Source organism: Rhinolophus sinicus, chromosome 17 (assembly GCF_057876585.1).
Source record: "Rhinolophus sinicus isolate RSI-liver-muscle chromosome 17, RSI-T2T, whole genome shotgun sequence".
Classification (NCBI taxonomy): Eukaryota; Metazoa; Chordata; class Mammalia; order Chiroptera; family Rhinolophidae; genus Rhinolophus; species Rhinolophus sinicus.
The window spans coordinates 131,584,577-131,612,431 of record NC_142517.1 but is presented as its reverse complement, the minus strand read 5'-3'; positions in this window follow the sequence as shown (position 1 = coordinate 131,612,431).

Sequence of the window (27,855 nt, the reverse complement as noted above, 5' to 3'; positions counted from 1 at the left end):
CTGTTATTCACAAAGATCCAGAACTTAAGTCAGTTTTCAGAACACGATAAGTAGTTTTACTATTGGATACACTGAGTTTGAAATTCTGATAAAACATCCAGCTAGCTCTTCTGTTCATGGTTGGCTGTATGTTTCAGGAACATATGAAAAAGAACAAAACTATAGATTTGAAAGTTAGCATTCATTCACTTATTGATTTATTCATTAAACAAACACTTACTGAGTGTCTGTCTTATAGATGATAGGCTAGGGGTTAGATATACAAAGATGTCTTCAAGAGTCTTAGAATTTCATGAAGGACTAGAGTAGAGTAGTAAGCTCCCTAGAAGAGGCATGGCCAGGGAAGCCAGCAGAGAGGCATCCAACCCAACTGAGAAGCTGAGAGAAAGCGTCACAGTGAAGGCCTCCAGGGAAACACACCACAAGGAGAAGCAGCAGTTAGGGCAGGAATCAGGTGCAGCAGATTCAGAGAAAAGCTGGATTGCAGTGGGTTGAGAAGTGAATGGGAGATGAAGAGGTACAAAGAACTAGTTTAGGACAACTCTTCTAAGAAATTCTGATGAAAAAGAAAATAGAGAAGTAGGTCAATATCTAAAGGGAGCACTAAAGAGGCCCAAACATTCCATTTAGAAAAAGAGAGTTGAACATGTTTTCTTGCATAAGGTAGGGAAAGGTTGGAGTTATAGGAGAGAGGCAAAAATTGATGAAGCAAAATCACAGAGAAGACAGAATAGGATGGAATAAGTTCACCTGACAGAATGAGCTGTAGACAGGAGGTGAAAGACCTCTTCCAGTACTCATAGTGGGAAGGAAGTGCACAGATGGAGATTCCATCTGGAGATAGGAGGGAGGGATGGGGAAAGGAAAGTGCCTGATGCATGCATGGCTAGCACTGTTAGGGATTTTGATGATGGAAAGAGCATGTAGTACTTTTTTGGGTTTAAATGAAAAGAAGGAAAAGAAAACTATAGAGCTATAACTTTTAAGAAGCTAAAACCAATCAACCCAACATGCCCCCCAAAATATGCATGATGCCTAGAGGTAATATTAGTTTTTATAAAGATGTATTTGTTCCCAAATTGTTAGAACTCCATAACACCCCAGGAGCCTGGCCCATGATAGGTACTCAACAAATGACTGCTGTGTGAGTACTGGGCCCAGTCAGCAAATAACAGCTATAAATTTTTATTTATAATGAAAATAGTATGCTAATTTTAAAAATTACTAACTACTAAAAGTAAGAGCCAATCATTTCATCAAAATCAATTCTCATAAGAGCCCTGGACCAACAAAGATGGCCAAGATTACATTCAGAAAACCTGCACACAGTTCAGTGCAATTGGGGAAAACTCGGGCTAAAATTCATGACATCACCTTTGGTTGCTCAGAGTGCTTCGTCGGCCTTTTTACATTCAGAAATGATTTCTTTGGATTTAGAGGAAGATTTAAATAATCTCCTAAAACAACATATGCTCAACTCATAACTGTTACCAAACATATGTTCAGAATGCATAAGCCAGTAGCTATAATTTATGCAAGAGGAGACGGCAGCATGCGTATTTATCTTTTTTCCTGTTGTCAGATTCCCTGTGGATCCAATGTGAAAACTGTACAATTTCATTCTTCAGGTTTACCTGAATGGGTGACAGAAGTACAACTAGATCGATGAGTTACCACCTTACTCAACACCACCTCCAGCAGCATCACCGTCATCCTCAGTAGCAGAATTTTAAGTCTCTCTGACAGAGTTAGGTGCTGTACCAATTATTCACAGATACAGTCCTTGTATTTGGAAAGCTTCTCAAGGTCAAGTGACACAACTGGAGGAAGAAAGGACATAAACTTGTGGCTAGAGGAGTCTGCATCTCCAATCTTGTTGACTGAACCAATTCATAATGAGGCCACAAGATCTCAACCTCACTACACATTAAAATTTCATGGGAAACCTTAAAAAAATTGAGTTGGATAGGTCCTACCCCAAATCAACTGTATCAGAATCTCGAAGGGGGTAACGTGTTTGGGGAATCCGAGCACCAATATTTTTTTAAAGCTTCTTGGATGTTTTTCTTTTAATTTTAATTCTGAGACAGTTATAGGTTCACATGCAGTTGTAAGAAATAATACAGAGAAATCTTGTGTTCTCTTTACCCAGTTTCCCCTGATGGTAACATTTTGCAAAACTGCAGTGATTAGACCTTTATTGACTATGTTATTTGCAAATATTTCCCTTCCAGTTTGTGGATTATCTTTTCATCTTCTGAACTGGGTGTTTCATAGCACAAAGGTTTTTAAATTTTGATGAGGTCCAATTTATCTATTTTCCTTGCATGAATTATGTTTCCAGTCCTATGTTAAATAAGAGTGGTGAGAATGGATATATATTACCTTGTTCCCAACCTTAGAGAGAAATCCTTCAATTTTTCAATATTAAGTATGACGTTAGCAGATTTTAATAGATAACTTTTTATATAGTTGACAAAATTTCCCTCTATTACTACTTTTTTTGAGTTTTTATCATTAATGGGTATTTGATTTTGTACAGTGCCTTTTCTGTGCCAACCAATGATTACATCAATTGATTTTTCTTCTTTAGTCAGTTAATACTGTAGATTCCATTGATTGATTTTGAATGTTGAACCCGCCACTTGGTCACGGTGTATAATTCTTTTTATATATTGATGGATTCCATTTGCTAATATTTTGTTGAGGATTTTTGTGTCTAAGTTTATGATTGATATTGGTCTGTTTACTTTTTTCTTTTTTGCCTTTGTCTTGTTTTGTTAATCAGGGTAATACTGGCCTCATGAAATGAACTGTGAAGTACTCCTTCTTTTTCTATTTTCTGGAATAGATTGTATAAAATTGATGTTACTTCTTTAAATGTTTGATAGAATTCTCCAGTGAAACAATATAAACCTGAAGATTTCTTTTTCAAGGGCTTTCACATTAAATTTTAAATAGTTATAGGACTATTCACATTGCCTATTTTATCTTGGTTGAATTTTGATAGTTCATGTTTTTTGGGGGATTCATGTCTTCTAAATTGTCAAATTTATGAGAATGAAGTTGTTTATAGTGCTCCATTATTATCCTTTTAATGGATGTAGAATCTGCAGTGATGTTCTCTTTTTCATTCATAATATTGGTGATTTGTATGTTTTCTATTTTTATCTTTGTCAGTCATCTCAGAGTTAATCAATTTTATTGATTTCTTTTAAAGAAAAACTTTGTTCTATTGATTTTCTCTCCTGTTTTCACCTTTTGATTTCATTAATGCCTGCTCTTATATTTACTTCCTTTCTTCTACTTTTTCTTCTTAGTCTAGTTTTTTTAGGATAAGAACTTAAATTATTGATTTAAGTCCTTTTCTCTTTTCAAATATAAGGCGTCAGTGCTACAAATTTCCCTCTTTGCACCACTGTAACTGTGTCCAACATATTTTGGCATGTTGTATTTTCATTTTCCTTCCATTCCGTGTTCTTTTATTTCCTTTGGGACTTTCTCTTTGACCCATGGATTATTTAAAATATTGTTTAATTTCTAAGTGTTTGGAGATTTCCCATTGCCTGTTACTGATTTATTCTAGTTTGATTCTATTATGGTCAGAGAACATACTCTGTATGATTTCCATTCTTTTAGGGTTGTTGTTTTTTTTGTTTGTTTGTTTTTCTTTTCTTGGTCTAGAATGGCAGAGGGCTGACTCACACCACTTTGTTGCTGCAGGGTAGAAGTGAAAGCTCAGCTCCTCACTGGTTCCCTTTGAGCCAAGAGGAGGGGGTGAAGCAGATTGTCAACTACCCTACTTCTCACCATCTCCTTCTGCCTCCTTATTGTTGGATAGAGGTGGATGCTCCGCCCGCCGCTGCACACGGCCAGCACTCTCCCGGAAGGGGCATCAGAGCATTGACTATTTCTGCCAGGTGGGGAAGGAAAGTTAGTTCTCTGTTCCCTGAGGACACCACTCAGTGGGAAACTCTAGTGCACCTATGCTTCCACTGATATGAGTAGAAGGTAAGTTTTTTGCTGGGTCAGGTGAAGTCTTGGAGAGGGGAGGTGCAGTGTTAACACTGGTCATTAGTTGGAGTAAGGCAATATTGCCAAAAATGTTTTCTCTTATTAGCTCACTTTTGTATCAGTTCTTTGGCCAGGGGAACTGGATTTTCATGGACTTATTTTAGCCTGTGCCTCTTGGCAGTTCAAAATATGTGGGAAGCAATAAAGAAACCCTAGAGAATTCACTGCTTTGTCATTCCTCCATCTTTTAGAAACTTACTATGCTTTTTAGTTACAATGGGGAGGACCTGGGAAAAATGGGCTGCCCATTTTAAAAGAAACTCTTGAGTGATTTTAATGAGCAGCCAGTATTAAGGACCTCTGATTTAGGCCAAATGGTTATTATGGAAGGTGTGTTTCCCATATAATTGTTTGAATATGATGAAATTCTACAGATATTGATTAAATAAGTTATCATTGATTTCTTGCTACATGCCCAGCAGCTGTCTAGGTGCTGAAAATTGAGAAGAGGGAAAAATCAAGTCCTTTTCACAGACATTATATGCTACTGACTGGGATGGTTGGAGGGTGCTTGGAAGATAGAACCATCATCCCAAATGCCATCCGTGGCTTTCAGTTAATTGAAACCTCCTATTGGAGCTACTGAAATTACCACCTAACAGATCTTTCCTTCTTTGTACCTCCCTGTCTGAAGGAAGTCAAGAAATGACCACATCTGTCCCCAATCTAACACACTCAACTGACTGCCTATCACTACAAGATAAAATCCAAGGTGCCATTGGCGAGACTTTAAAGTACCTCCATGGTGCCCAGAGATGCCTCCTGTCACAATTTCCAACATTTGTGACTCCAGTATCACGTGGTGTCCCACTTCTTGAGCCTTTTTCACATGTTGCTCTATCTGGTACTCCATCCTCCTCCTGGACTGTTGGGTGAACTTCTGTATTACTTTTCAGTAGCTCCTTTTCTGTAGTCCTGGAACTTTGGGCTCTTCTGTCCTTAAAAATAAGGACAATCTGGTTTAAAGGAACTTGGAAGGCTTTATTATTCATGGTTACATGTGCCACAGAGACTAACAGTATCTGCCTATCAGAGGTAAGCTGACACTTGATCAAAGGTCCATGTTTTTAAGCTCCTTATTGAGGCAAAAGAAATCTCTCTGCAGAGCACCAGGCTTGCATAATCTTTTTTCCCCAGGGCCAACCACCTTTCCACACAGCAGTTTAACCATCTATAATAGTGTGAGGGGGATAGATGAAGCATTAACAGGACAGAGTGAATCACTTCACCATTGTAGCCTTCCCTCTCTCTCATGGGAGAATTCTCCCATCTTTCCTGAAAGTTCTCATCAGTTTCTGCCATCCACCCAAAAACACAGATGGACCTGAGCTTTCAAAAATTCTTAACATTGGTTCCCTTCACTATGTCAGTAGCTATACATCAGCAAATGAACCCTATGATAACATAGATCTAACATATCAACTAGAGCAGCGGTATCCAAACTTTTTTCAACGTTTTCCACCGAGGGCCGTATGGGGTAAAATACACAAACAGCCAGGCCACTCACTCGAGGTGAAGTACGTATTTCCTCACCTGGTTTATTTAAGTAAACTAAATATATTTTTGGAATTTGCTGCAAGCCAATTAAAAATGGATTGTGGGCCGCAGTTGGCCCATGGGCCGCAGTTTGGACACCCTGAACTAGAGCATGGTTTCTCCATGGGTGAACTTTGAGATCCACTGACTTACGTATTAAACAGAATCACCTGGGGCCACTCCTGTTGTCTTAGAATACTTCCTGCTTTTCCCTAGGCCGGTAGCCTATGTCAGCATCAGAATGACGCAGAGAAATTGTTAGAAAGGTGATTCCACATCCTCATTCCCACATATTGGATGCATTAGTTCTGGGTGTATTAAAAGAACAGAAAAGAGTATAACAGAATAGAATAGAAATATAAGACTAGATCACAAGTAGTAAGGTTAAGAATTGTTTCTAGAGATTGTATTTCTGGGAGTGTGTATAGGCACATACAGGCATACCCTAAATGTAAAGTATATTTTTTTAATTGTGGATAAAGGCCAAAAAGTTTGAAAATACAGAAATATTAAGTTTTAAAAAAATGCAGGCAATAGGGATGTCTTAAATTTAGAGCAGCTAGGACATAATAATGTATAGGGCCCAGAATACACCCTCAGCTCTAATTGGAGACATTTCCTCCAGAAATTGCCTCTTCTGTTAGGTCATCTCTGACCTCTTCTCTCCCGACAGAGTTTGTCCTGACCTCTTCTGAACTACCCTTCCCCTGTCCTTGTTGCACTTGTTACTCTGACTATAATGTATTTCTTCACGTGTATGTGTTTCTAATAGACTGAGGTTAGAGCCTGAGTTATATTCATCTATGTGTCTGGTCAAATAGCCAAAACATAGTAGAAAAATATTCATTAAATTGGTCATTCAAAAATGAATAAGGCAAGAATCATGAACGGATGCTCAAATTACTGAGTGAAAGCTTGATGAGAAACAGGACATTTATATATTGTACTGTGCTTATGTTAGAGAATGCTATTATTTTTAAGAAATACACACTAAAATATTTGAAGGGGGAAGAGACAGAAAACTTAACTTCTATAAATCTACAATTATTTCAAAATCAGTTAAAAATGAATGAATAAACGAATTAATGACAAACTTTATTAATAAGTAGAAAGCGTAATGATGTTTTGGCTACTTGGTCATAGAGACACTTAGTCTGCATTTACATAATTCCACACAGTCAGCTTAGGTGTTTTAGGCTCCTAGACCACAAGGCAGGAACAAAGTTCAGATTTGCTCTGTCCATAAAATATCAAAAATAGAGTGGATAAAGAAGTTGTGTTATACATACACAATGGAATACTATTCGGCGGTAAGAAAAGATGAAATAGGACCATTTGTGACAACATGGATGGATCTTGAGAATATAATGCTAAGCGAAATAAGTCAGACAAAAAAAGCAGAGGACCACATAATTTCACTGATAAGTATATATAAAACAAAAACAATAAAAGAACAAGACAAACAAATGAGAAACAGAAACTCATAGACACAGACAATAGTTTAGTGGTTACCAGAAGGTAAAGGGGGTGGGAGGTGGGAGATGAGGGTAAGGGGGATCAAATATATGGTGATGGAAGGAGAACTGACTCTGGGTGGTAAACACACAATAGGATTTATAGATGATGTAATACAGAATTGTACACCTGAAATCTATGTAATTTTACTAACAATTGTCACCCCAATAAACTTTAATTAAAAAATAGTATATATGTATATCAAAAATAGGAGCCTTAGCTATGCCTACATGAGGCACAAGTCCATCTGGTGGTGAAAGTAGAAAATCCACATCAGCCAGGTCATTTAGAAAGAATTCCCTTGCAAAATGTCCACCTAAGTTTATGTACATATGCTTTATTATGTCATCAAAACTGTATGAGTGCAAGGCTTGGTTTGGTGCTCTGCATGTATTGTAACAGCACAAAATTGCCAGACTTAGGGTCCTATTCAAATTGCCAGATGTTCCAGACACTAACAGATTCAGCCAATTTGGGTTTTATTCAGGGATTTTACCAGGCGACCAAAGAGCATAAATCTAGTGTTGTTTCAATACTGGGCAAACTTAACTACCCAATGACAAAAACTCCTCTTGGCCTAGGATGTCTGCAAAAAGATGGCCTTCGGAGGTGAGAACAGAAGACCCTTTGGCAATTATATACTTCTTATGAAGCAGAGTAACTGTGTTGCACAATTTCTGGCTGGCTCTGATACACAGGGGGCAATGGGGAAATAGAAAAGTGGGAGAAAATGGCGATTGTATGGTCTTCCTTCACCAAAGCCTAGGGAAGGGGTGCCTCTGAGTAGATGCAGCTCCAAGTCCGTTTCCTGCTTACCATGTTGAATACGTTCCTTCTCACCTGTGAGACTCTTAATTCTCTGTCTCTGTCTTCGGTGTCCCTGGACACTCTGTGGCCCTGGGAAACTTCAGAGTCAAACATGATCATTCGTAGCAACACCCACAATAAAATGTTATGGGATGATGATGTTAAACTCTAATTTTAATTTCTCTCCAAAAACATGGTATTTCCTGCAAACAAAGATACACATAGGGAAGATACTAAGGGACACAGGGGAGGAATTAAAATGGAAATTAGGAAATCCCTCAGCTGCGATCGCAGTTGAATCATAGTGTGTTGGATGATGTTAAGCTAATTCCATAAGTTTTATCTTCTTAACTACAAAATAAGAGTTCGCAATTAGCTTCTATGTCCAAAATTCAGTACTTCTAACTAAAAGATCCTCTTTGTATAAATAACCCTTTCAGGGGACTGAGTAAGCCAAACTGACTGTGTTCTCCCACAGGCACTTCATATTCCAGGTTACTTTAGGGTTGTTCTCATACCTAGACCTCAGGACATAGCCCTGTGTGTAAGGTACATGTGTGTGGATGTGAATAGATGGATGGATAGATGACACATACATAAATATATGACACATATATATAATACACATATATGCTATGTAATATATACTAAGTACTATATATATATATATACAGAGCATGCCAAAAAAACATATACACATTTTAGGAAACGAAAACTCTATTAAAATTGTAATACTCATTATATACTGATAACAAAAGATGAATACAAGTCATGTTTGACTTCTGCAATTACAAGGGGTGCTCAGAGTGGTTACCATCAGCATCCAGACACTTCTGATTATGGCAAACTACTGCTTAAGCAATGTTGACAAAAATGTCCACGTGTATACATGTTTTTGGCACCCCCGGTATATGTGTGTGTGTGGTATTTTTAAGTGTCTAATCACATACTGCTTTACAAACAAGAGAAATCACTCTTCATTAGTACGAGGCCAATTTACAAACACTGCAAAGGTCACATTTACACAAAATGTACAGGACCTCTGTGTGAGTGCACTGACAAGAAGCAGAGACAGGCAAAAATATCCAGAATTGGGAGGACAGGAAGCTTCAAGGAAGACATCAAAGGCATCTACATGTAGACCACACCTGTCTGTGCATATGAAATGGGAGCTCAGACACACAAGATGGTGCTAATGTGGATAAAATATGGATAAGGAGAGACCAGATACCAGCTAAATGAATAAAATTGAGACATTGGAAAAATGAAACACAGCCCTTCGAGCCAAGTGGCCAACGTCAATATCCAATTCGGAAAAGTTTGGAAAGGTGATGTGCAGACTACCAAACAGAGCAGAAACTCTGAATGATTTTAAGAGTCTGCTACTTGCTGTGTACCCATAGACAGATAGGGTTACAGAGCCCTACTGTGTGAGCCTGTGTGGTGGGGCACACTAAGGGCAGGGCTGTGGGCCAAAACCTGGGTCCTAGACTTGGTTCTACCATTACCTACAAGTGTATTACTTAATTTCCGTCTGTATCTCTCTCCACAAAAGCATGGCTATGAGTAGTACTTCCCTCACAGAGCTGTTGGAAGGACTAAACAAGAGAATGGATGTGAAATCCCTTTGGAGAAATGTATCATCTACAATGTATACAAACGTAAATAGTTATTTTTATTGAATCACTAGAATCTGATTAAACTGCATTATTCAGAGAGGATGTCAATATGCAGGCAACAGTCTCGTCTGGAAGGAGTTAGGGCAAGAAGCATCTTACATCAGCAACCAGAATCCCCAGTGAGTGTTTGATATTATCACTTCCAAGTGTACGATCCATTCTCATCCCCTTCACCACCACGGCCCTCATGACAAAATGGAGCATGTTCTTCTCACAGAAGTTGGCTCTCTCTGACGCTGAATTCTAAAGGACAGGGAGTCCACTTCATTGCACAAACCTCACTGATCAACTCCCTCAGGGTTTCCCCACAGAAGCGCTCTGTCACCTTTGTCATGGACCCTCTGTCTTTCTGCTCTCCTGATGTCTCTGATGTCCCCTGCCCATCCACCCTCACACGGAATGGGTCTCATGAACAGTAACTTCCGTCTTGTACCTGCTGCCACCCTGGTCCAGGTGTCTACGGCTTCACTCTTGGCTGATGACACCAGTTTCCAACCTCTTCTCTGCCTGCAGTCTCTAATATTTTCAACTTATTCTAAGTCTACCACCAGATCCACCTTTCCAAGGAGTTTTATCACATTATTCATTTTTGGGTTTTTTTTAACTACAAGTGTAACACACTTCCTTTATAATTTATTTTTCTATCAATTTAAAAATATATGAGGAGAAAAAATCATAAGGTCATTCTTCTCTTGCCCTTGGGATGAACAAAGGACATAACCTCGACATTGCAGTTTTGCCTGAGCTAAGCTAAGTGAGTCCTGGTTGTAGCTTTCTGCTGTATGTTTACAAGGGCAGAACTTGAGGAGGAGTGAAGACCTTGCGTTTCCCTTAGACCCGTGGCTTCCAAACTGCACTCCTTAGTGGCAGTGGGGCCACATGCAGGTGCTTCAGGGACCAAAGAGGAGCTGAGGACTTTCAGGGCCTTCTCATCTCTTCAATCAAAGCACCTCCACTTTTCTCCATTTCCAACACTGAATTTCCAGAGAAGATATCATTGGGGGGAAAAAATACCTATTGCAAAAAAATAAAAAATAAAAAATAGTTTGAAAACCATTCCTTAGAGACTATCTTCCTTTAAATATCTCTTCTCAGATTGGATTCTGATAAGGGCTAGAGAGCTGACAATTTGAGGTTATTTTCTCTGATAAATGTCTGGACGGCAGATGGTCTATGTTATTGATGGAACAAAGACTGATACTTTTAAAATAAAAGGCAACGAACTAATTGGTTTAATATTGTTATGAAGTCCTCAAAACTGTAGTGTGAGATCCCTGGGGAAAAGGATGGTATCTTGTACGCCTTGTCCCACACGCCCCACAATCACCCAAAACAGTGTCTTGCAGATATTTAATAGGTGCTCCTGATCAAGTTGAACTGTAGTGAATCCATTTTGGCCAAAAGGCTTGTTTTTGCCTCAGTTTTCCATCTGGGTTTATGCAGGGCCTCTGTGTGTGTTTTCAGGGCTACTGATGTCAAGGTAGACCCAGGAGTTTTAGCCCATCTTAAAAATTTCCCAGCAGAGTGCCAGGTAAAATTTGATATATTTGAAGACCCCTCCCTTCAGCCTACATTCTCCTGGCTCTCCAGGCAACTGACTGAAATGTTCCACCCAGACCTGCTCTGCCATGACAGCCCACTCCACCTCGGTCAGATGGCCAGCTCATCTGGTTTCAGCCCCCACGGAACTGTCTTCCTTTATGCTCATCCTACACTGAGAACCAATGTATAAAAATTCTCCTTTCTTCCTCATCTTTACCAAAACCTAGCCATCCTGTGTTCCAGGCCCACATATTATTTCAACTGGTCTGATGTTAAAATCAGCAAGTCCGTGGCTTATGAAGAATCATCATGCCTCTACCCCATGATATACATTTTCATTTTGATAGAAGCTGATAATGACTAACCCAAATGGTGAGTGGCAATATTTTGGTGAGTCCACAAGAGCCTTCTAATCAGAATAAGTAGGTGACACCATAGTCATCTCTTCTACCTGGGTCTTATACAGACATAAGAAAATAACTTGCACCCTTATCCCTCTATGACAGAGGAGATAGAAGACTCTTCCTTCCCATGGCCACAGTACATAGCCGGCATACTCTCAACTTGGCCCCATTTATTAAACAAAGTGTAAGCCTCCAACTGGCACAAAGATTTTCTTCAAACAGTATAAATTTATTATTTCATGCAAATAATTGCTGAGCATCTGCTATGGGTCAGACACCGTGCTAAGTACTAAGGTTCTAAACAGGAAGAGGCCCTGCCTTCATGAGTGAAGAGTCTAGTGGAAGAGATAAACATGAAAAAAAAAAAGCAATTACAGTAAAGTATACTAAGAGATTTTATGGGGGAAAACAGGAAGTCCATAGCGAGAACACCCATCCCAAGGTAGAATACCCACAGCAGAGGTTTAGTGCATTTTCCCTCTCTCTGCCTTCCACTACATCACCAGTTTCCCCTCTATACCCACTTCCTATTCCATGGGGAGAAGACTGAGGCTTGTCACCATAGAAACTACTAACACACGCCTTCTGTGTACGGAAGACAGTCCCTAGCAAAGAGATTTTTAAATATCTAGTGCCCAATTAATATATTTTGACTTAAATAAAGGTATTAGTGGGAAAGAAGAGTCTAAGCATACGAAATCCCAGCAATATCCTCAGGGATCTATAGTCCTCACCAAAAAGAGGAAACTCACTCGAGTCATGCTAAGGAGGTCCAATCAGAAATTAAACAACACAAGGAAATTTGTTTTGGTCTTTACCAGCGGGATCTTCTTTCCTCCACTCATCAAAGCTTGGATCCAGCCCCTCAGCTTCTCCCCCTCTGATCTAAACCCAGGTAGAGCTCAGATATGCCTCTGGGGCATAAGGGAAACCAACTGGGGCCACCATATTGGTCACACTGGACATGGAACTTCCGGTTGAAGGATTGAAGTAGGGGATAGGGGAGGAGGGACGTCCTCACTTGTTTTCAGATGACACACTTTAGGCTGGGGATATCTTTTCCTGGGATGCCCTCAGTCTAAGAGGGCCAAATAAGGACTGGGGTAGGACCCAAAAGAGGAAACAGCTAAGAGGCTGCTTACGGGTTAACTCTGCTCTAGGTTTTAGGTGAGAAAGATCAAACAAGGGTAGGAAGAAATTCAAAGTTCATAAGTGGTTCAGCCACCTAACCAGAGCAGAAGTACAGCTAGAACTTGGTGTAGAAACTGGGAAGAAATGAGTCTTATTTTTCTGAAGTAATCTGTCTTGTGTCTTTTTTAGTATCTCAGGGTAGCTAGATAATGATGTGAGATTTAGGGATTCCAGCCATTGGAATCATTTGAAAAAGTGGATCAAGGGACTAAAGGGAGGAAGTGAGGACAGAAGTGGAAAATATCAGACAAAGTAAGCAGTGAGCACGAAGAGTTGTTAGTGCCGAGTAACGTGGCCCCTCCCCTCCAATATCCAAGAAGAGATGAGTCAGTTCTCTCACCCTCCAGGGCTGTCACTTTCTTCATGGTTCTCTGAAAAAACCAATTCCATTTAGGTAAAAGTTTGAGCGTCTCTGCATGCCAGGCATGTGGTAAACAACAGGAATACAAAATTTTTTTTTTAAAGCCTCCTGCTATCCAAAAACTTATAACATGGTAAGGGACAGAAATACACAAACAGGTGATTGCAAAGTGTCATTATAATGGCAATAAGAAAACTGTGAACCGGGTCCTTCGGGTCACAAAGTGCTCACTCTGCTTGGGTGGGTGCCAGATGTCTCCTGTTTGCCCTTTCAGATCCACTCCGCAGTGTTATTTATGCTGCTTTGTGTTCCCAGGAGCTGACCAATATGGTCTCTCTCAAAGGCTCCCAGGCCTCCTGCCCTGCTCTTGTTGGTTTCAGGCAATGGTGAGTGCTGGCAGGAGACTGAAGCAAGGAAACACAGTACTGTTAAGGTATTTATTCTTTTAGTTTCTTGCCTGCAAATAGGGTAGGTAGCTGGCTGTGGGCTAACTGTATCCCTTCCAATAGCCATCTTTGTCTCTGGGTTCAGGTAACAGCCCCCTTGTCCAGGAAGAAGGCAGATGACAGCCCCTGTTTTAGCCTCAGGGTACTTACTACTCTATCCTTTGTGATTTCCTCACATCCTGCCCATGTCTTTGTAAATATTCTCTTTATTAAACTCTTCTTAAGTTACCCACTTTGAATGAGCTATTTCCTGCCAGAAGTTGACTGACACAGATGATTCAAGAAGGAATTCATGGAGAGATGAGTTGAAGGGGTTTGACAGGGATGTTGGAGGAGAAAGAGAAATCAAGCAGCAGAAAGAACACATGTGAAGGCAGGAAGAAAGACCGCAGAGTATATGTGACGAATTACTCACAGTTAAGTATGCCTGGCGCACAGATATATGTGAGGAAATAGAAAGAAGGAAAGTTGGAGGGGAGAGTGGGGCCAAATGACAGAAGGCTTTCTATGCCATGCTAAGAGGTTCAGACTTGGTCTTAGAGCCAAGTCTAAAACATGATCAGTTTCACAAATCTGGGATTAAACTATGAGACCAGAGGCAGAAAGACTCATGATAAGATACTACAGAAGTCCAGATGAGTGATGTTTTGAAATATGATGTAAAAATGGTGATTTTTCTCAACGAAGAGGCTCCATCTATTCATACAATCACAAAGAAAATAAGGGAGAAATGTGAAAACAAAAGTTAAGGAGATGGGAATAACCGTCACCCTTTAGGTAAAGAGATTAACAACAATGAAAAGTGGGAGCTGACTCCCAGATTTCTCACACAGGAAGACGGCGGCATCGTTAAAACTGGGAATCCAAGACGAGGAAGAGACTCAGGGAGGACAATGGACAATTCTGTGTTTTTCCTTCTGCCAGTAGATAGAAGCAGGGACAAGAATAAGACCAGCCTAGAAACAATACTTGTCATTTTATATTTAACAGCTTTGGGAGGATGGCCTATAAACATCCTACTTACCAGTTGATTCTTCCTGGCAGGGCCTGGGTTAGAAAAGGGGTGCAGTTCTCACAGTCAGTTCAGAGGTCCTTCACCCCATCGGCCTCTCACACAAATGCCACGTGAACCCTCCCTCTCCCCAATTCCTAATGCTCCCAAAATGAATTCTGTGCGTAACTGTGTGAAACGGCCTTTTAAAGTTAAGTCTGTCAACTGTGAAACAGTGGGGACAGTAATAGCAAAATAGGAGGGAAAAATGTTTTCATTTTCCATCTGAAAATTGTATTTTCACTTGTAAGATGTGCCACATTTAATTTTAATGAATCGGAAATCGAGGGTTTTTCTAATCCATTTTTCACGATGACAGTATGTTGAAAGACAGGCAAATGACAAGGGCAGAAGAAACAGAGAAGCTGATTGTGAGAATTGGTACTCCCATCCTCCGGTCTCCCCCTCATAAAGGAGATGGTTACGGTTTGAAATGCATAAGTTGTCTCAATTTTTTGCCACTCCATTTCTCCCAAAAGAATGAAGCTTGAATACCTAAGGATTTGGACTTGATATGCAAACAGTTTCTTCATTTGGTTTGGCCAGAAGGTCATGTACAAGGACATAATGAACCAAGTCTAGACTCCATCTTTGGAGAGAAGCCAGTGGTCTATAAATGGCAGGTGACCTACATCTGGACAAGAGCATGCCAGTTCCCAGAATAGGAGGAAATCCACAAGTTTGACTCTTCCATTAGGCATGCAACTGTTTCCAAACTTAGATTAAGAACTGGTAATACCCCAAAACTGTAAATCTCATGGCCAAATCAAAGAAACAAAAAAAGAAAGTTAATGTATTTTTTCTCCCTTATTCTTCATTCTATACTTGCTTTCTTTAACCCTTTTATTCTCCCTCATCTCTCACACTCTTGACAATCCAACTCCTAGCCATACCTCAAAACCCAGCTGAGTAGTTAAAACCTCTGTAAACCATTTCCTTGTAAACCGTCTAAATCAGAGCCAAGCTGGCTTCCATTCTACTATCTCTGGAACGTTATATCTATCTGTCTCTGTCATTCCTTTCATCACACAGAACTGAATCCACCATTTGCATGTCTGTCTCCTCCACTAGACTTTAGTTTCTTTGAGGCAGAGTGTCTTACTTATCATTGCGTTCCCAGTGCCTGGCCCAGGAATGAGTCAGTGTTCAGTGAATGTGCACTGAATGCCAGTGGGTTGAATTTAGGTCAGACCCTTTGCTAGAGGGCCAGACACCAAAGGAAAAAGGAGAAAAACTGGGTGGTTATGTTGCAACAGGCAGTTTCTAAGCCCTCTACACACATTCAACTCATGTGACCCTCACAACAACTCTAAGAGAGAGGTAACATTAAGATCCCCATTTACCAATGAGGAAACTGAGGCACAGTTAGGAACTAGGAAGTTCGAGCTCAAAGTCTACCTCGTTAACCTCAATGCAATACGGCTTTTCAGTGAAAACTAGAACACTCATTTGTGTACTACAGTGTACGTTAGTACAGTGGACTAAAGTTTTCTTTTGGACTCTCTAACACTCATTTAGACAGAGAATGATTTTCCCCTGAAATCTGTCTTGTGGCCCAGTCCCCCAGCATGCCTTGGGGCTGTCTAACCCTGCCTGGCAGTCTGGGTGGACATAAGGACACGAGTTGTGCCTAGGCCTGTGGTAAGGCTGCTGGAATGCATTTATCTCAATCCTGGCCACTCACTTGGCCTCCTCCTGAGAGCTGGAACATACACAAAACTCCTTGGCCAGTGCTTGTTTGTTTAGCGGTATTGACAACATTATCCATTAAAGACAAAAGGAGACAGTAATGGGTGGCATTAAAAGCCAGGAGGCTCTAACACAAATCTGAGTTGAAAAACATTACAGTGCAGCAAGGAAAACATTCGTCTTGGAACATCTATATTAACAAATGTAATCACATTTATTCTACCCTATCAGATGTATGATTCAGTATGCAAATTAAATATTTAGATAACAGGCTGTGGAGAGTACTGTTTGCTTAAGAAATTAGTATTTTCTAAAACATTGTATTAAAAAAAAAAGGAATGCAGTGTAATCAACCTACGAGGCATAACCTCTGTTTAACAATTAGTCACCAGTTTCCACAAAAGGCTAAGAAAAGCCTGTATGGACTTTAATTTTAACATCAAAATTAGATTCCCGAGGATTAACATATCTTTTCCTAGTTAACTAATATTGGACATCTAACCACTATTTGTTTTCAGCTTCGAAATCAAGAACGGTGCCAAAATGATAATAAAACCAGCAAAAGACAATGAAGAACAGAAAGGATCAAAACTGATGTAATCCCTCCCTTTCTGAGCAATGACTTGTGCTTTTGTAAACTTTTTAATGAAAATAAATCCCTCAGGTCAGACTGACCTTCTCCAGATGGTTCCTGGAGGGGGGGAGATGTCTCCGCCGACTCCAACAGTGGTTCTAGGGAGACACAAACATGATCAGCTTAGCTCCAGCCAGGCCAGCAAATGTGCTGACAGCTGGATAATCCCCCAAATGACAGTCCTAACGAAATATTCAGGTTCAGCACTAGCGCCTTCCTGCAGCACTCTGGTCAGCACAACCAGCTCCCCTCCTTGCTAACAAACCATCATTGTCCTTGTTTGGCCCTTGTCGTTTATCAACTGGATGGCTGCAAACCCTACCACTTGTCTTCCTGTGTCTAATTCCATACGCCTCTGGGCCATTCTCCTTGCCGCGAACAGATTCATCTTTCTGAGGTAGACATCTGGCTGTGTGAATCTCCCTTTAAAACTCCTTCAGAGGCTCCCCCACCCCAAGGAGAATGGCCAACCTTTGAGGCCTGACCTCCAAAGCTCGGGAGAACGGTACCTTGCCAGACACATTTTTGTGCTTTCCAGACACATGTTCTTTGCTCTGGATTTCTTGCTTACGTTTCCAACATGCGCTTTTGCTCATGACACTCTTGATCTCAAGTGTTCTGCTCTCCACCCTATTCCCTCAAGATAGCCAAAACTTGTATTAGCCGAGTCAGTTCAAACATCTCTCACATTAAGGTGGGGGACATTATTCTATGCCTCACTCCTGAACTTGCTTATCTCTCTGTCCATGACTCTACTAAAACATCTATTCTACTCTACTCATTCAGTCAACTAATACTTACTGAGAAACTGACAACTAAGGGTCAGACCCTGTGCTCACTTAGCTGATATTCTCTTAAACAAAGGTGCCTCTCTTAAGAAGCTTCTAGAGAGAGAGCCAGGGAAGTACACACCATTGCAATACCACACGATAAGTGCTACACTAACAATTGTAGGAGGGACAACTAACCCTGTTTTGGGAGGAAGGGAGGAGGTAGGTGAGAAAACAGTTCTTGGTGGAAGCACTGGAGGTGTGAAGAACAAATAGAAATAGATTAAATTAGAAAGAATGGAAGGGACGTAGGAATAGCCAAGGAAAAGAGCTGGAGGTGAGAGGGGAAGCAAACCAAAGGAATGAAAACAGACTTCGGAGGAAAACTGAGGGGCTCTGCTTGGACATTTTGGCTGGAATGTCTGTGGTACTTAGGTAGTTGGATTCTTAAGTCTAAACTGAAAAAAGAGTTCTGGGCTAGAGATACATATTTGGAAGTCATCAGCATAAATATGATATGTAAATCCCACAGGCTGTAACAAAGTGGCCTAAGAGAGAAAAAAAGTCAGCCCAGGGCCACTCATAATGCACTATTATCTATTTTATATGTTGCTGGATGGATTTTGGGGCTCTTTAATGAGGACATTAGTGTATATAGTCCAAGAGTGAGATTAGTCTGCAATTGTCCTTATTTGTACTGTCCTAGTTTGGTGTTAGATTCAAGGTTTCCAGTTTCTCCACCAGTTCTAGAAAATTCTCATCTATTATAAATTTGAATATGGACTCACCACCATTCTCTCAATTCTCTCCTTCTAGAACTTCAATTAGGTAGATGCAGGGTTTTCTTCATAGTTCTTGGGTTGTGATAATATTCCTCGGCTCTTTGTTGTCTTGAGGGAAAGAATTCAGTTGAGAAACAGTGTTTTGTGTGGGTAAAGGTAGAAAGTAGTTTATTAGTAAAGGCAGAAACATTCCAAGATGTGGAGCAGACCTACCCAAGAGAGGGAAATGCCTCTCCGTACATTGGCTTTTATTTTATGGGTAGAATTGCCTCCCCCGTCCCTTCTCTTTGTCTCTCTTGCTCTCCTGCTGAGGTGCCTAGTCCTCCCTTTTGGCTCTCAAGGCAGTTCCTGTCAATTTTCTTTTTAGGATTTGTTTGAGAAGCTCACTAAAATGGCCCTGATAGGTAGGATGTAAACTCGGATAAGCGGGATGTCTTCCTTCCTTCTCTAGCTTCCAACAAGACATCCCTTTGATTTATGGGCATGTGCAAGCCTGGAATTCTGCTGGGCTAGTAAGGTGCTGGTGGTCCTGACAAGCAAGATATGTACTCTGATAAGTGTGATATCTTCCTCATTACTCTGGCTTTCAACAACATATCCCTTTGATTTAGGGGTTTGCATAAGCCTGGAATCCTGCTGGGCTAGTAAGACATTGGTGCCCTAAGTGAGGGCAGCTGCTAGGGGTCTCAACGCAAGTAAGAGCTGCAGCCAGGGACTTTCTAATCGGAGCTAGGTCTCGCCTTCTCCTGCCCTTTTCTATCTATCTGCCTACCCTATTAACACTGTCTTCTGTAGCTCTTAACTCCTTTCAGATTTTCCATTCCTTTTTCTCTACACTAAATTCAGGGTAATTTCTTCAGATATATTTTTTGGCATATTAATTTTCTCGTTTGTGGCCAATCTGCTGTTTAGTATGCACATAATGTTTGTAAATTTCAATTACACTTCTCTTTTTTCCTAAGTATTCTGTTTGTTTACTTTTCCCCAAATCTTTCTGGTCTTATGTTTTATCATTTTTTCATCCTTCTCTTGTCTTTCTTTAAATATATGAAATATACATGTGTTATATTCTTTAATTATTTCAATATTTGCATTCTTCATTGATATGACTCTATAGTTGATTGTTTCTACTGATCTCACTTATGGTGGTTTCTCTCTTTGTATATTTGGTGATTATTGATGGACCTTCAGCTCCTTGAAACTTTTGGGACCTGGGTTTTAAGTGTATAATTCCATAGAGGATTTGCATTTGTATCTGCCAAGCTCTTCCGGGCACTGTCAACTTGGGGGCAGTTTACGTCTGCTGTGTTTGTGTGTTTTGTGTCTTACTTTACAATTACACAGGTGGCATGAATTCTATCCTCAGATCTGAAGAGTAGGCACATGAGGTAGGAATTCTTAGTGGAATTTTCTGTCATTTTCTTTTCAGTCTACACAGAATCAAGGCAGAGACACACAATTCTCGTTTTGTAGGGCACATGATATTCTAGTTCACCTGCCAAACATGTTGACCTTTGAAGATTGAAACTTTGTGCAAGACTTTCTAGTCTAACCTCCCATCCTGCTCAGGCCCCAAGCTTTATTACCCACAAATGTGCATCCTCATGATACCTGAAAACCCAGGCTCTAGATTACCGGATCTCTGAGCTCTCATGTGATATGCACAGCCACGTGTGGTCTGCATCAAAATGCTTCTGACCCAGTCTTCCTAACACGCCCTCAGGACAATCACCAGTTCTAATGCTTACTTACCTGTAGGATATTGTATTCTTGTCATTTATAGTCTTCCATTGTTCCCCTTATTTCACTGCCGACTCCACCTTGCTTTACAAATATATGTTCAAGTATTTTATCCAGCATTTTTATCTGTTCTATACCTGAAGGGGTTTATCAGCTCATCTAATATCATATTGCTGGAGATGAAATCTGCTCCATTATAATCTAATTTTTACAAATTTCTGAACCATCCATCAGTCTGGCCTTGCAGTTAATCTGAATTGAGCAGGCAATTTCTCCACTTGCAGAAAGACAGTGAAGTGCCTCAGTGTAGCACAACCATTTCTCAGACCACTTCAGGGGGCTGCAGAGAGCTGGTCACTCTCCTCTCGGCCCCTCCCCACTAGCTGGGACTGGCACTTGCCTACTGCCAATGCATCTACGTGCTGTGGCTTCTGCTGCTCGCCCTGTCGTTCCAACACACACACACACACACACACACACACACACACACACACACACACGCACACACGCAGGAGAGCGCCACTTGGCATGGATATACACTGAGTATTTTTAAACAGCAGTAAAGCCAAGCACTTGCAGTATTTTCAAAGATTAATTATCACTCACTTTTAAAAAGTCAATTTTCTTTAAACTAGGGATGCAAACAAACAAAAAAAAAAAACAAATGAAAAAAATGGATTTCCAGAAGAAACACATTTCTTGCTATTCAGCAGGAATCATCCCCATACACTGATTAAAATATTGGAATTGCTTCATATCTTGTTAATCTCCAGTGAAGAGGCAATGTCATTTAAAATTAGCAAAAACCCTGTGATATGGGAGGAAAACCATAGCAAAGCACTTATAAATATTAATTCACTAAATAAATTTTTACCAGATCAGTTTTGGTTTGCAGTAGAGTAGCCAACCACTTGCATGAGAAAATGTGAAAGAGGCCAGGAAGGTCTGTACTACTTCCTGTCAGTTCCCCGGGAACTAGTCATTGGAGCATAACAATTCCACCATTGCTTTGGATTAAACCTCTGTTTCTCTGTCTAATTTTCCTTCTCATGAAATTTAGTTTATCCCTTTTTAACTCACCTTCTATTAGAAAGCCGAGTAGGCAAAGTGCAGGAAAAATGGGTTGTTGTAGTAGTGAGATCAGGCTGCCGTAATAAAATACTATCATAGACTGGATGACTGAAACAACAGGAATTTTTTTGTCACTGTTCTGGAGGCTGGAAGTCCAAGATCAAGGCACCAGCCTATTGGGTTCCTAGTGAGGACTCTCTTCCTCGCTTGCAGATGGCTGCCTTATTGCTATGTCCTCACATGGGGGAGGGAGGGAGGGAAGAAAAGAGGGGAGAGACAGACAGACAGGCAGACAGACAGACAGACAGATAGATGATAGATAGATGACAGATAGCACGTGCTAGCTAGCTCTCTGGCATCTCTTCTTACAAGCACACTAACGCCAATCATGAAGGCCCAACCCTCCTGACCTTCCCTAATCCTAATTACCTCCCACAGGCCCCATCACAATAATGGTTAGGGCTTCAACACATGCATTTGGGGGGACATAAACAATCAGTTCATAACAGTTGTTAACGAAAGCATACTGGGACTTTAGTGGTAAGCAATAGAGAAAGAAGAGATTTCCTAACTCTGCAGAATATGGAATAGGAGAGACTACACAGCCCTGGGAGGTAGGGAGAAGTTAGCGGTTTGGATTACACAGTCCAAGAGGAATGATGCCCTTGGACCGTAACTACGTATGTGTCCACATCAGTGGGGATCTGATCTGTGAGGTGAGACGTAGGAACAGCAATCTTCTCATGGTTTGATCACACGGAGTCAGGAAGGGGCAGTGGTTGTCCTCACAGCTCAGAACAGGATGCCAGGCCAGCACATACAGCGCATGCCCCAGAAGGCAAGAACTAAGCAGAATGCCAGTGTCCTTGTCAAGTCTGGAGTCCAGACCAATATAGCTTTCCTGCCTGTTGTGGTTGGGGTGGAGTCATGAATTCCTAGGGTGACTCCTCTAGATACCGTACCTCCTTGACCCAGCTGAGCAAGCTGGAGAGGGCACAGCCAGACTGATGGTTTAGAAGACACAGAGATGCTAGGTACCAGGAGAAAAGAGAGTGTGCCAAGAGGAAAGAGAGCACAATCAAACTTTCCACCTACTTTTCCATTTTCCCTCTGACCCATCTCATCTTCATACTTTACTTGCTAATTACCAATTCATTCAGGATTGACTGGATATGGGCCAGAAGAGCCGTTCACTGCCCATTTGGTTTTAGTATACTGTGGAGACCCTGACACCAATTCACCTCCTCTCCTGTGGGACAGATGTGTGGTCAGAAATGCAGATGGTAATGATGTCCAGTGGTCTGTGACTATCATGCACAGTCCAGGGGGCTGGGACAGGGCCCTATTCAAGCTCAGATTGGCTCAGAGCAAGGCCACACCACCTTTGAACCTCTGCCCAGTGGTGCATTGCCCCGAATTTCAGATCAAAGGACACTGGTGCTTTTCTTTGTCTGTTCAGTAATTTCTTCTGAACTGTTCAGTGGGTCTGTGTTCCCTTTTTAACTAAGTTCACATTTCTTTCTTCCAAGGAATCAGAAAAAAGGTATAAAGATTCATGCTTAATTGAAAAGGAACTTTAGGTATCACACTTTATCTCCAGCTTGAAAACAATTCATTTAGAAACTGTTCATAAGCAGAAAAACCTCCCTTGAGTAAAGTACATGCTTCAGTCATTCTTACCTCATTCCTTCATTGGACATTACTGACAACCTTTTATGCATGAGCCCAGGCTGCACTAGCACTGAGAATGCAGACATTCTCTTTTGTGTTTCATCTATTCCTTCTTGAGCACTTACTGTATGCCAGGCACTAGGTTATATGCATTATCTTTATTGGCTCATTTAAGCCTCAACAACCACCTAATACAATGAGGACAACACTAACTCCCAATTGATACATGTGGAATCTAGGATTCCGAGAGGGTAAGTTATTTGCCTAAGGTCACACATCTAGTTAAATCAGTTCCAGGACTCATGGTGGATAAGAAAGCTCTCCACCCTCAAGCATTTACAAGAGTAAATTTACAAAAGCAAAATGGACACACAGATAGACACATACAATAAAGGGTCACAGGTATTATGACAAAACCAGCGATACTGGGTAGAGCAGGGCACAGAGGTCTGAGTGGGCAGTTCTAATGCACAGGAGTCTGAAGGCATCATCAAGGAGCTGGCTGGAGCTGAGGGACGTTCACATCACTGGGTGGCAAGTGTATGTGTGTTGGTGACAGTTGCCTTTATGGGGTAGGAGGTAGTTTGAGATTTATGTTGGGGAAAAGGTAATGAAAACGGGAAAATTCATCCAAAACGTACCCTGTATTCTAACGGGATTCTACACGGGCGTTTTGCAACAGACACCATTGAGCATCATTCTCTAATATTGTCCTTTGCGTGTATTATATTTCATATCCACAACCAGATGCTAAACTCTCCTCTGACATTTGATTCACAACAGTTACTAGCATGGTTTGTAGAAGACACTACAACATAGTTATTGGTTTCTTGTTGAAATATCAGCAGTCAGGAGTGTTAATGATCCTTAGTTAGGGAAAGCCCTCCAGAGAAGCAATGGTCCCTGTTCCAAAGGGCAGTTCCTTTTTCACCCTCCTTTGATTTTGCCAAACATCCAAAGTGCCTCAATCATTTTTGGTATTGGGAGGAAAGAAAGAAAACAAAAACCTTCTTTATAATACTTCAACACTGAGCAACACTGCCCCCTTTTCCTATGTTCCAACCATACCAGGATGTGTGTGTCACTTGTGAGTTTAAGAAGCCACTGGTTATTAAAGGACAATGGAACAGCCTACGTAGGGAGGACTCAGCACACCAGCGCAGAGGAATGCAGATCCAAGGTCACACCAGGTGATGAATGACGCCAACCTGAGAAACCTGAGCATCACGGGGCTCCTACCAGCTGGGCTTGTGGTGGTAGCAACGTGTCTCTTTTTCCTTCTTCTTCTTTTTAATGAACTGTTTCTTTACACTCCCTCCTGCCTCTTTCCCTTCTCTCCTGTTCTACGAACCTTGTCAAAAACAAATAGAGAGTGATGGTAAAAGCAGCAGGAGGACATTCTAAAAATAAAGACAAATACCAGGGGTGGTTAAGAAGTAGCCTGTGTTTGTCATGGCCCATTAATATGTGCTGCTGTTTCTTCCCCTGGTTTTATATTATTTAGAAATAAAAAAAAAAAGTCAAATATGACTTTCTAGAGTTCTACCAGATGGAGTCTGGGTCCAATTTTAGAAACTGGAGACCGTGGGAAAAGACTGGGAAAAAACGGAGTGTGGAAAGCCCCTTTAGCATCAGAGAATGGGGGTAGAAGATTCTGGGACTGCCAAGTGAGCGCATTTTTAACAAGAGAAAAACAGGTCCGAAAACTCGGTCAGAGGATAAGGTGGAGAGCTGGGAGATGTGAGCTGCTAAACTGGACAACAAAAGTCGTGAGACTGTGTGAAGGCAGAGACCAAAAGGCTGGAGAAGCCCAGCAGTGAGAAGGGAGTTGGTGAAGCTGAAAGGTCAGGCCTGAGAGCATGAGCTCCGGACAGCAAGTGAAATGCTATTGTCTTGGCCAAAAACAGACCTTGGAAAATTCTGGAACATGGGACAGCCCACGTCTATAACACTGGCCTTTTGAAACCCAGTTAGCCAGGATAGACCCTCAGTTTTACCAAAATCATGGATTTTTCTATCAAACTCTCTTAAGTTTAGTTCAATAGATCAAGTTCATGATCTGGCATAGGGTTTCTAGGCGGGAATTCCTGTCCATTCTCAGGAGTATTTTTCCGCTTTCCCGTTCCCAAATCCCAAGATATAAACTGTTTTCTGTTCTCCACGATGAATCGTTTCCACAAAGTGACAGCCAATACTACCAACCACCTGGGTTCAAGGAGCTGATTTTCCTGATTTCCTGACCAACTTCTCTCAGGATTCAGGAACCGTAAAGCAAAAAGAAATTCCCGAGAACAGGAGGGAATTCCCACCTGGAAACCCTAATCTAGCATAAGAGGATAATATGAAGTAGCATTTCTTGTTCTTCTGTTGAATCTTAGAGATCATGCCACCTGGATACATGAGCCCAACACTCACAGGCTTGGAAGAGACAAGCTAACAAACTGGCACTGGGTCAGGAGACTGAAGCAGTTGCCACCCTCCCAAATGCATCCTAACCTGGGCCATCAAGGCTTCATACCTGTCACCTTTTGAAATGAGTGCTTCCTTTTCTCAGGTTAATGACCTTCATGCTGTATCCAGGTGATGAGGGAATTTGCCTCATTTGGGAAGATACTAGATAGAAAGTGGATGTTCTCGTATGGAGAACCAGTGTCTATTAGTCCTGACCAGGACTAGTTTACTGCCTCTTTTCAAAGGGACATCCTTTCAATGGAACATTATTGTTCTCTCTTCTAAGACTCAGACCATATCACACATAGATATCACACATCAAAATATGGAGAAGAAAGCCAAAATTTTAAATTCAAAGACTAGACTTTTAAAACCAGAAATAACCGAATCCAGTATTCCCCAAACTGATTTCCACAAGTGTTTAAGTAAGTGTGGCAAACTCTTAATTCTTCCTTTTTCATGGAGAATTACAATGCATATTATTAGCACATTAAATGCTCTGAGAAGTCCTGTTGTAAAGAAAGTTTGTTTAACCTAAGCGTTCTCCAAAATTATTTGGCCACACAAATACAGTTTTACTTGTGTAACTGTTTAGAAAACAGGGATCAAGTAAAAAGCCTTTTTATTCCTTCCTCCCTTCCTCCCTTCCTTCCATTCCTTCTCTCTTCTTCCCTTAATGCGGAAGCTGAGATCAACAGAGGAAAAGTGACTTAGATAAGATTGTGCAGCTCAATAATGACAAATCTGAGACTGGAGCCATATCCTGGCTGCTGACCCTGGATTCTTTCAATCTCATCCTAATGGTATCTTATGACTTACATGATGGGGAGAAGGTGACAATAAGCTGATGCAGGGTCTTCTCATCATGGATGTCACGAGTCCGGAGGAGCTGCCTGTCTGTGAGGCTAACTTTAGCACCAGAGTTCCCTAGGTAGAGTTGGAAGCTCCGACGTTCAGAACTGTTGCCCAAGGCAGAGGGTCAAGGGGGAGACACCCCAGCTTCAGACATAACTCAATAAGCTGTTCCTGAAGATCTGACCTGGCTAGAAAATGGTCATTAGCTAGGTGATCTTTCCACCCAGGGTGGTCTCTGCCACCAAGCTGAGGTGCCAAGTGAGGCACCTAGGTGGGAACGGGGCTAGACTGCTCCAAACAGGCTCTACTGGGGAGGGAGTTTGGTGAGGGCTTCCTTAGAGAAACCTGGAGCATTCGTGACTGGTCAGAACTCAGAGATGGACCAAGGATAAAAGGATGAAAGATCAAAGATAAAGCCCAGACTTGGACCGTTAGATGGGAGAGAGGCTCATTCCAGGGAGTACTGAGTCCTGCAGCCAGTTGGCAAAGAGGACTCAGGAAAAACTGCTAAACAGCTGCTAAATCTGAAGTCTGGAAGGGAGTCTGCTTTACTGTTTACCGTCCCAAGGAATATGAGGCAGGGCCAAGAGCTAGCACCTCACTATCCCACAGGCACTGTGGGGGGACAAAACAGTGCCCCCAACAGGCTGCTCTTAACTCATCTCCACGAGACCCTAGAGCTTCTGTGGCCAAGCTAAAAACTGAATGCCATTTTCAAGTACTTTCTACCCCTTCTCATTCATTCATTAAGCCAACAAATACTTATTCATCATGATAACATGTGCTAGGTCCTATGCTTAGGATTAAATGATTCCTGACTTCATAGCCTAGTAGAGAAAACAGACATTAATTGAGTAGCTTTCACAATCATACAAAGATTGCAGTGGTGGCATATACTACCGTGTTTCCCTGAAAATAAGACCTGGCCGGACAATCCGCTCTAATACGTCTTTTGGAGCAAAATTTAATATAAGACATTAAGATTTTGCTCCAAATGATGCATTAGAGCAGATAGTCCAGCCAGGTCTTATTTTCAGGGAAGCACAGTATGAAAGGGAAGTACCCAGTGTCTTGAGAGTCTGTATTAGAGTGACTTGACCTAGTAAGGCAGAGCGTGCTTGGCTGGCACCTGGAGGGGATGTGGCATGTACAAGGGAATAACACATGGGAGGCATAAATGGAATGCTGAGAGCAAGAGTGTGTGGGGCAAAAGGTGTCTGGAAAGGTCAGCTGAGACCAGACTTCACAGGAACATGAGGTTGTTACAGAATTTTGTCTTTATACTGTGAGCAGTGGGAAGCCAGTCGTGTTTTAAGCAAGGAGGTAGATGATTACATTTGCGTGTATGTATGTGTTGACTTTTTATTCTGGAAAATTTCAAGCATACACAAAAGTAGAGAGCGCAGTAAGATGAGCCCCTTTGGTACCCATTACCCAGCTTCAATGGCCGTCAGCATTTTGTCTACCTTGTTTGATCTTTCTCCTGCCCATTATTTTTTTTTTTCCTGGAACATTTTAAAGTAAATCCCCAACACTATACCAGTTCATCTAGAAATGTCTTAGTATGCATCTGCAAATGATAAGGA